Source organism: Xyrauchen texanus, chromosome 41, assembly GCF_025860055.1.
Source record: "Xyrauchen texanus isolate HMW12.3.18 chromosome 41, RBS_HiC_50CHRs, whole genome shotgun sequence".
Taxonomy (NCBI): Eukaryota; Metazoa; Chordata; class Actinopteri; order Cypriniformes; family Catostomidae; genus Xyrauchen; species Xyrauchen texanus.
The window spans coordinates 7,888,707-7,898,139 of NC_068316.1; the positions used below are offsets into that span (position 1 = coordinate 7,888,707).

Genomic DNA, 9,433 nt, shown 5'->3' on the forward strand with positions numbered 1-9,433 from the left:
GCCCCTATTCACTGTGCGTCCTGGGTGACCGGAAACAGCATTGCACGTTGACGTTGTGGTGCGTCCAACAGTTACAACAGATACAGAGAGGTGAGTAAAACTAATTTGTCAAACCTTCAGTCAGATATAAAAATCTGTTTTAAAGTATCTGTTAACAGAATAAATGAACATGTGTCTGTTATTCAATGACATTTTTTTTTGTGTGTACTTGCTTACTGCCTTCCATGACTTGTTTAAATGCATGGATGATGATACACACGTCTCTTGTAACTCTCAAGTGTCAGGATTGTTAAAAGCCTGACATTTGTAAATATATTTGATACTTTTTTAGATTAGAATTAAATAGATTGTTTGTTGGAAGAAGTACTCTCAATTACAATATATATTTTTGCCCTTTAAGACCATTCTCATTCAACAGATTGGTGCTTTAATGAAAGTAAGAAAGGACAGTTTAGTCTGCAAATTTTTGGTCAGATACTTCAAATAAACCATAAGTAGTCATATTTTGGTCAGAGGTTTGGAAACACTTGCTCATCCATTATTATTGCTTTTTAGAATAATATTAAAGTTTTCAAAACCATGAAATTACATAGTGGAAGGATGGAAATTATGATGTGACTAAAAATGAAAGTAATCAAAACTATCATTCTCTCAAATAATGGCATGATCCAGGGATGCTTTTTAAACAGCATTGAACAAGTTTCCATTTATGCTGTACATTTGCTGGCTGCTTTTCCTCCCCTATCTTATCTCATTTTTATTTTTGCTAAGAACTGTTTATAAAACTAATTTTAACCATTTAACCAGAAGCCTTTAGATCAAAAATAGTGAATCGGATAACACACAGTCAGACCATCTTGATGCTCTTGATCTTCATGATCGGTGTGCATGCTTGCTTTTTTCAGGGGTTCCTCTGACACTTTGAAGGTCCCCTGACATGCTTCTTTTTGTAGGCTTTGATATAGGCCTTAGTGGTCCCTAGTACTGTATCTGAAATCTCTTTTACAAAATTCAGCCTTGGTACAGAATTATAGCCACTACAAGCCAACCCATAATGAGCTTTCCTTCAGACGTGCCGTTTCGGTGTCTGTAGCTTTAAATGCTAATGAGGAGGCGAAAGGCGGGGCAAGGTGTAGTGTGGGTGTGGTCTTGACCAGCTTGCAGCAACGGTACCATGCATGTTTACATTGGATATATTGCAATGGCACTTAGACACGCAGTCGTTCAAGCGTTTCAGTTTGACCCAGAGTCTGATCCGGATGGAGAAGCAACGGAAAAGTTTTCATTGTCTGGTCCTGCCACCACCGTTAGGGCAGAGGCTGCAATGGCAGCTCCACATTTTGGTGGGGTGACCACACCCCCCGGATGTCCCATGCATCAAGATCCCCCCCAAAACTGAGTCATGCACCATCTATTAAATTGAGCATGATGATATCAAATGTGGATTTATGTAATAATAATTAGTCAATGTAAACCCAGGCTCTCAGCTGCCCGAGTGCCCAATGCATCAGGCTCAGACGGCACCGGCCGGACCAGTGCATCAGGACAGAGCGTATGAGTTGGTCCAATGTCCCATGAGAGCTGCTGATGGAGCCATCGATCCCACAAACATGGTAAATGGTGCTTTTTGCAGACTCTTAAAGGGATAGTTCACCCACCGAAAAATTACAATTATGTAATTCTTTACCCACCTTCATGTCATTAGGCATGTGTGAGGTTCTTTCTTCTTAAGTAGGTTGACTCTGCTCATTCCCATACAATAAAACTTAAGTGAATGGTGACTGAGGCTGTCCATGGAAGCGTTCCACTGAAGAAAATAAGTCATACAGGTTTGTATCGACATGAGACTTAGGTAAATGATGAAAAATAACTAAATATCATAGCATGAGGACTGATGGGAAAAAAAGTTATTTTGTACATCTAAAACTTTTTGCACTTTTGTTTTTGCAGTTTAAAATAACAGAACATTTTAAATGTTTGTACTGTATATAATAGAACATCACAAATTCATATTATGCATATGTTGGGAAATTCCACAGAAATGTTAACCACATCATGGAAAATTAAAAAGTTGCCAAAGGAGCAAAATTCCCTTTTAAGTTCTATCGAATGTATAATACCATCCAGACCGCTAGAGGGTGCCGCTTGCTTACACAGGGCTGACTGAAACGCTCCTTGGCTGAATGCAACCTATTTGGAAAAAAAGTTTAAAAGTTATCATGCAAGACCATATTGCAATTTCAGTCTTAACTCAATCAGTTGTGCACCCTTAATGGATACCATACCAATGTCAACACTTAAAGCGTTTTGTTTTACTTCATAATAGAGTGCATCCAGAAAGTATTCACAGCACTTCACTTTTTCCACATTTTGTTATGTTACAGCCTTATTCCAAAATGGATTAAATTCATTATTTTCCTCAAAATTCTACAAACAATACCCCATTATGACAACGTGAAAGAAGTTTGTTTGAAATCTTTGCAAATTTATTACAAATAAAAAATTAAAATTCTCATGTACATAAGTATTCACAGCCTTTGCTCAATACTTTGTTGAAGCACCTTTGGCACCAATTACAGCCTCAAGTATTTTTGTGTGTGATGCTACAAGCTTGGCACACCTATTTTTGGGCAGTTTCTCCCATTCTTCTTTGCAGGACCTCTCAAGCTCCATCAGGTTGTATGGGGAGCGTCGGTGCACAGCCATTTTCAGGTCTCTCCAGAGAAGTTCAATCGGGTTCAAGTCTGGGCTCTGGCTGGGCTACTCAAGGACATTCACAGAGTTGTCCCGTAGCCACTCTTTTGTTATCTTGGCTGTGTGCTTAGGGTCATTGTCCTGTTGGAAGATGAACCTTCACCCCAGTCTGAGGTCCAGAGCACTCTGGAGCAGGTTTTCATCAAGGATGTCTCTGTACATTGCTGCATTCATCTTTCCCTCGATCCTGACTAGTCTCCCAAGTCCTGCCGCATGATGCTGCTACCACCATGCTTCACTGTAGGGATGGTATTGGCCAGGTGATGAGTGGTATCTGGTTTCCTCCAGCCATGACGCTTGCCATTCAGACCAAAGAGTTCAATCTTTGTTTCATCAGACCAGAGAATTTTGTTTCTCATGGTCTGAGAGTCCTTCAGGTGCCTTTTGTCAAACTCCAAAAAAAAAAAAAAATCAAATCAACTGAATTTACCACAGGTGGACTCCAATCAAGTTGTAGAAACATCTCAAGCATGATCAGTGGAAACAGGATGCACCTGAGCTCAATTTTGAGTGTCATGGCAAAGGCTGTGAATACTTATGTACATGTGATTTATTTTTAATTTGTTTCGTTTTTTATTTTAAATAAATTTGCAAAGATTTCAAACAAACTTTTCACATTGTCATTATAGGTTATTGTTTGTAGAATTTTGAGGAAGATAATGAATTTAATCAATTTTGGAATAAGGCTGTAACAACAAAATGTGGAAAAAGTGAAGCGCTGTGAATACTTTCCAGGTGCACTGTATGTAGGTAAGCTTTCACAACTGTCACGTCTGTAATGTTTTTCTTCAGTGTGAGAAGGGGGATGATTACAAATTAAATGTTACATGTTCTGAGGAGTGCTAACCCTTATCATTATTTCTGGATTGTGCATTTGAATCCAGAGTTTTTATAAAGTGTGTTGATAATTATTAATTTGGTCAATAATTGGCTGATAAATATCGGCACATCCCTAAAATCCTTCTTTATGATTTTTCTGATAATGTGCATTAATGTTCTGCTTTCATGTGTCCTACAGATGCCTCCTCCAAACCAGATGCCTGCCCCTGACCAGCCCTTCCCTCTGTCTGTGAAAAGAAAGGAGTCGAAAATCCCTCGATCAGGCACAGAAAAGAACTGGGTCTATCCTTCTGAACAGATGTTTTGGAATGCCATGCTGCGGAAGGGGTGAGTTTTTGCTGGGGTAGACCTATATATTTTATGGGACAGTCAGTATGTTTACATGCACTTTAAAAAGTTTGAAAAGTTGGACTAAAAAAATATCTGTGTTTTTAAAATGCCATGTAAACCCTTTAGTTTGACTTAAATTGTACTGTACTCATTTTTGTTAAGTTGGACTAACAGACCTAGATAATGCGATTGTTGCTCTGCTTTGTCCAGCATGCATACACTAATTGGACCATAATTGCCCATAGTAAGGCTGTCAAATAAAATTTCGAAATGTGAATATTTGTTAAATTTAAGGTAAAAATGCACATTTGAATGCTAAAATATGTGTTCAAATTTTGGATGTGTGACAAGCACTGATGATGACTTGCGGGCTGTTTAAAGACTGACCAGTCTAATAAAATGCTAAACTGACATGATGCATACATATTACGCATTTTTGTTAACTGCCAGATAAGTTCTTTGCAATAAACATTGCTGTAACACATGCTTTTTGGTTTATATTGATTCATTCCACCGTCTTGTGGTCATGGGAGACAATGTCGATTTAAAAATCAGATGTCTTGCAGCTACATTTTCCCAATCTGAAATAATGGTTTTAACATTTTAATTTAATTAGGATTTTGTTCATATTTAAATGAAACATTTTTATTTGGTTTTCAACCCTGTTGACAGCCCTAGCCTGTAGCGCTGTGCACATGCCTGAAAGACAAAGGTGAAGCTCGGCATGTATTACCAGCGCTTTCTCAGCTGTCGACCTTCATTCAAATACTCGCTTTTGCATTGTGCCATGTATACTTGGGCAGACAGATAGACAGAAGACTGTAGCCTCACAATGCAAAAACCCGCTGTAGCTCGATTATAATTGGGTATGTAAACATAAATTGCTAGTTTTTCCACCCATCAACAATACTTGTTTCTAAATCCGAAATACATTCTACAACCGGTGATGACACCTTTGTTCATGTTTTAGAGAATAGAGCTCTAATTAGACCATATACATTATTTGTTTGCCTCATAAATGAGCTGATATCTTATTTGGCTAAGTTTCAGGAAGACTGGGAGTGCTGTAACTTGATTACTATTGAAAAAACACTGTACATTTTGTCTCCAGTGTCAAGAAAGAGAACGCATACATGGAAAAAAACAGTTCAGCCCAATCCCATGAAAATCTCATAACACTTTGCATTACTGCATCCCAAAATGACTAAATTTGTGGCCTGTATTCTCATTGCCATTTCAAAGGATAGCTCATTTTCATTATTCTCTCACCCTTATGTTGTTTCAAACTGTATGACTGACTTTTTCCATGGAACACAAAAAGAGATCTTAGGCACTAAATAGAGAACATCAGGCTTCTATGAAAAAATTATCTTGAATAAAACTCAAGATCCTCTGTTACAAGAAACCAATTGTAATAGTTTTTTTTTTTTAGGTGGTGCTAGAAGGATGATAATCTTGCTCCTGTAGACATGTCCAACGTAATCCAAACCCACAATCATAACAATGATCAATCCTGGCAGGAAATCCTGAAATGGGAAGCACTACATGCCAGGCAAGATACAATAGAACTTCCATTCTCATATAGCCAATGATCGGAATTCCTTTATGATGGAAGCGTTATCCCACAGTGATCCATACTGTATAAAAAGTGTTCCATTGCAATGTTTATGTTGTTAAGAGAAGAAATAAATAATGGAGACTAAGCGATTGTAATGCCAAACGCAATTTAATTACATAAAAGCTGAATCATCATCTCTCTGACTCACAAAAACAGAATTGTTTTGAGCTTGTCAAGATTTTCTTCACTGTTGATTACTCCCAAAACGAGGTGATAATATTGTGTCGGTCGCCTTCTGTTTATTTGATGGTCACTGGCAGAATGATACTGCAGTCCTACCGTTTAATGTATTTTTCCATATTTTGTTTTCGATAGCGAATGTCCATGTGGTCCATCTCTGAAGATTTGAGGGCAAAGCAAAAGAGTTTTCTCCAAGAGCCAGAATACGACACTGGATGGGGTGAGATCATTGAATGTGTATCTTGTGATCAATGTGTGCCGCTAACTGTTTTTAAGCTAAAGAGTGCTTGATTTCCCTCCCAATTTTATTTCTGTAGATAAATTACCTTACGACAGACACGACTCCTGGTTGTGCGTCCAGCCATTGATTCTCTGGAGGCGGTTTTGGACATTGTAGAATTCATCTTTACACAGTTTTAACCTTGCTGTACAGATATAAAACGTCACAGAAAAATGTCATATGTACCAACATACTAGTATCTCCTTAGGTAGAGTCTTATGTAAACACTTGCTCACATTAGTTGTTTGTGATATATCTGGCTTTAAAGGTTTACTGGAGAGTTGTCTGTTGTATTCATTTTTTTCAAGCTTCAAATCAGTGCAAATTATTACACAGCAATGGAATAACAATGAATTCTTGGTCATAAATGTTCTAATTCAGAGAACCACAAGCATTTTATTTGCTTCTTAAATGAATGCTTTTAAATTGAAACAACCACTGATCTGATCTGATCTTACCGAGAGGTTAAACATATCTGGTGGTTGTTTTCTTTCAAAGCCTGGCCATTGAGTGTTTTAGAGGAAGTGTAGAAAAAGATTTGGCAGCTGTTATACGTTTGTAGCTCAGTGAAAATGGTTCAGTGGTCTCTGCATTTTTTTAAGCATATGAATGTGAATTGATCAGCCTCATGCAATGAAGCATATGATATCATATTTCTTTTTTTAATTAGTCCTCTTTCCTCCCATATTCACCTTGCCAACTGTAACAGTTTCAGCTCTGAAATGATGTAATTTCTTGCAAACTCTTTCTGGGTTTATTTATTTAGCAGAAATGTCTGTCTGTGTATATACTAAAGTGCTGATATCTGTGATCTCTATGAGTGAGTGTTTTATAAAGACTTTTATCCTCTGATTACTCAAATAAATAAATTGTATCTGGCTATGAAACATGAACGGCTCGCTGATTATTTGTAAATCTGTCCTGTTCCAACTAATTTTGCATAGTCAGTATCAGTGTACATGTTTCCATGATTTGCTTAATTGTAAGCTTTCAGCTACCCATCTGTCAAGAATGAGAAGTAAGGATCACTGTTTATATTGCCACCAGCAGGTGACGCCATTCCCTTAAAAATTCAATTGGCTTTATTTCACCATACTTTTGAATGATAATGACATACCTTGATAACATAATGGCTAAATTAATTATTAAATAGCTGTGAAAATTCTGTGTCTCTTCCTGTGGCGCTTAGTATAGACAAACATATAAAAATATATAATTAAGGAATATTTCTCACTGGGTTTAAAGGGCTTTGTATAAACATCTCAGGGCCCTTCGTGAAGGGATTTAGCTTACTTCGTTTGAAACAAGGAGCTCTAAAATGGTTTGAATCGACCCTTCGAGTTGCGTCCCCTTCCAGCAGTGAAACTTCCGGTCCACATACTTCCGGTCCTACTTCCGGGGATAACCTGCGCCAGCTGAGGAACTTCTTTTTAGGTGAATGGGAATGCCAACGGATAGCTTCCTCCAGGTTTTGCAGACTAATTTGTAAACAAAACTGCTAATGTTTCCTAATATGTCCAAAGTAAAAGAATATGAATCTATATGAATAGCAAGAAACCTCACAGTGGACGAATTCCAATTGAAAGTGATCATCCCTATGCCCTTCTCCCCTCGAAGGACAGATCTCTTGTGGGCACTCTAAAGGAGCATGAAAGTGCTTTATGAATGTACTCTTCACTAATAGTCTTGTAAAAGTGCTCTTCATGCAAAAATAAATAAATAAAAATAAATAAATTGGCATGAAAGTCAGTAAATGATAAGAGCTTTTCATTTTTTGGTTAACAATTCCTTTAAAGGCTGTTTCAACTGTGCCTGATCTCATGTTTAGATTATAATTACGCTATATTTGGGGGTCCAGTGCATCCGATTTACATGCATTGTTCTTTTGAAAACAGGCCATTAATAATGTATGTGTGTGGTTACAGAGATACTGTATGTGGTTTTCCTCAGGGCTTCCGTTCTGGCAAAGAACCAGAAAAGCCCTTGTAGAGCAGAAAGCAGATATACAAACAGCCTGTGGCAGTTGAGTCTGGTGGGGGCATTCAAGCCCCCTGCAATTCACACAGTCTGTTTCATTTACATACCAAAAGATGTCCAGCTGTGCCAAGTACATAAACCAGGCTTTGCTGAGATTCCAGAACTGTAACATTAATTACTTGAAGTAACTGATTGAAAGAGAAGTAGACTTTCAAGCTAGCAGGGCACTGGTAGTCCATGGCGTAAGTGGATGTTTAAAACGTTTTTTTGCTGCAATGTCAGTTGTTAACTGCATCCATTTCAACCCCAATTAATTCAAATTACTCAAAATTATGATGTTCCAACTTCCTTTTGAAATATGATTGTTAATGCAAATGTAACCACAGAGGTTGCTCAGCATAATACATTTGGACATGTTTCATTAATGGTTGAAAACCAGAAAGTTTTCAAAAACATTGGTCTCAATTTTTAAAAGCGTATCTATTTTAGATTCTGAGAAATTCACAAAACTGAAATGTTTTGCTTTTTAAAATGTGCTTGTGCAGTCTTTCTTTACATGTCAATTGGTTAGATATTTTCTTATCTAATGTATTCAAAGATATTTTCTTAACTAATGCATGACATTCATATATCTTTAAGTGTCGCTTAAGTGTCCAACTATATTTTGTGGCCACTGGATATTTATCAAGTAGGTATATGCCCTGTATTGTGCTATAACTTAAGGAGAAACGTTCCGCCCTGGGCGACTGCCCATGTCGCCCATGCCTAAATCCTCACCTGCTCAAAGTTCCACGGGGACGGGTGTTGCGAGGCATGGTGCGAGCTTCCAGGTGATCATCTGTGTTCTGCGAGAAACAGCAGCCGGTTGAGTTTCTGATGTCCCCCCTAGGGTGAGATGGTGCCCCCCCAGAGAGTTGGTGCCCTACACAGACTGTGTCATATGCGTATAGGGAGTGGCGGTACTGATCAAAGTAATGCATGTGTCATGGAGAAAAAAAAATCTGGCCACTCCCCATAAAAGAAACTTTTGGATTTCTGGTGGATGATTTGTCGGACCGTTTTTGAAAAGTCTGCGGTTATGGAGAGCACTTTCGGAAGTCTCTGTTTTGGGTGGAGGAAAACAGTGTCCATGTGTTGATAAGAGCCGTAAACATATCAAAACGTTTTCAAACGAAATCGGATTTGCTTGAATGTGTCCTCAGTTTTTGCCAATGGAGGAAAATGCCGTTCTACTGTGGATGAGAGTGCAACGTTTTTAGATAAAACCGTATTAGTGTGGATGTGGCCTTAGATATTTTTACAAGACAAAAATAGATATCATTCCTTGACATCAAATCTGTCTTGATGTAGCCACCCTTAAGCTGAAGAAATCCAAAGACATCAGGAACATTCAGGAACAAGGTTGTATGGCTTTCTCACCTCCAATAATTTATGCACCCAGCACACCGCCAGAG

At 38.1% G+C, this 9,433-nt stretch overlaps 1 pseudogene; it reads left to right on the top strand.

The window, feature by feature from the left end:
• The first annotated feature begins 8 nt into the window (after positions 1–8).
• Positions 9–5,946, top strand: LOC127634109 (holocytochrome c-type synthase-like; annotated as a pseudogene).
• Positions 5,947–9,433: the final 3,487 nt, after the last annotated feature.